The sequence below is a fragment of the Austrofundulus limnaeus genome, unplaced genomic scaffold (genome assembly GCF_001266775.1).
Source record: "Austrofundulus limnaeus strain Quisiro unplaced genomic scaffold, Austrofundulus_limnaeus-1.0 Scaffold300, whole genome shotgun sequence".
NCBI lineage: Eukaryota > Metazoa > Chordata > Actinopteri > Cyprinodontiformes > Rivulidae > Austrofundulus > Austrofundulus limnaeus.
The window spans coordinates 16,324-17,561 of record NW_013952702.1 but is presented as its reverse complement, the minus strand read 5'-3'; the positions used below and the strand labels follow the sequence as shown (position 1 = coordinate 17,561).

At 56.4% G+C, this 1,238-nt stretch overlaps 1 pseudogene; it reads left to right on the top strand.

The window, feature by feature from the left end:
- The first annotated feature begins 208 nt into the window (after window positions 1-208).
- On the top strand, window positions 209-637 carry LOC106526940 (potassium voltage-gated channel subfamily KQT member 5 pseudogene; annotated as a pseudogene).
- Window positions 638-1,238: the final 601 nt, after the last annotated feature.

Sequence of the window (1,238 nt, the reverse complement as noted above, 5' to 3'; positions counted from 1 at the left end):
CTGTGAAAATGGCCGGACCATCCCTTTAACAGATGCCGCCCCTGAACGGAGGGTTTGCATCACGTGACGTTCCGCCTCTCCTCGTGCTTTGTTTTGAAACGGAGACAGCCGAAGCAGCAGCAGCGTCCCTCCGGAAGCYGAGTTTGCGCTGAAGTTGTGTGGAGCTGCCGCCGCGCGCAGGTCTGGTTCTGAMGGCTCCGCCGGGCGGTGGGAGAGAGACCCTCGGCTCTGAACGCGCCCCGCACGTGTTCGAGGACTCGCCCCGCTCGGGACACCCGCATGCTGCCGGCTCTGGTGATGCCATGCTCCGGAACCACAGCGGAGACGAAGGCGGCACCGCCGCCGGGCTCTGGATGAGGACGTCCCCGCCGGGCCACCGGAGCGACTCGGGCCCGAAGGATGTGGAGTCCGGCCGGAGGATGGTGACCAGCGCGGGGGACGGGCTGCTGGCTTCGGCCCCCGCCGGTCCGGACAACCCGCCCGGGAAGCAGGGAGCCCGGCTCAGCCTGCTGGGGAAGCCGCTGGTGTACGGAGCGCAGAACACCCGGAGGAACGTCCGGTACCGGAGGCTGCAGAACTACCTGTACAACGTCCTGGAGAGACCCCGAGCCTGGGCCTTCATCTACCACGCGTTCGTGTGAGTTCTCCCGCCGCGCACCTGTTGGTCAACACCCGCAGAGCTGGGTCTCTGCTGGTCCGGAACCAGTTCTGGGTTCTGGAACTGCTTTGACTGAGGTCTGTAGACCTGACAGTTCTGAGGCTTTATGTTCAGGGACGTGGGCTGGAAGCTGGGTCAGAACTCGGGTCAGAGGTTTTGTTTTTCCAGTCAGCTGTTGTTGTTATGGGATCCAGTTTGTTTTCCAGTGGAGCATCTTTGATTGATTGATTGATTGATTGATTGATTGATTGATTGATTGATTGATTGATTGATTGATTGATTGATTGGTGTTTTTGGAGGAAGGTTCTGATGCCTGAGGAGGTTCTGTCAGGACCAGGGGGGTTGATAGGGTCTTTAAACTGTGGGGGCTCTGCCCAGAAAGAAACATTTGGCTGTTTTTTTTATGTTTGTTTATTTTAGATCATATGAGAGAAAAATGAGTGGAAAATATTTAAAATGAGTCTGGATGGATGGATGGATGGATGGATGGATGAACAGATGGATGGATGAACAGATGGATGGATGGATGGATGAACAGATGGATGGATGAACAGATGGATGGATGGATGGATGAACAGAT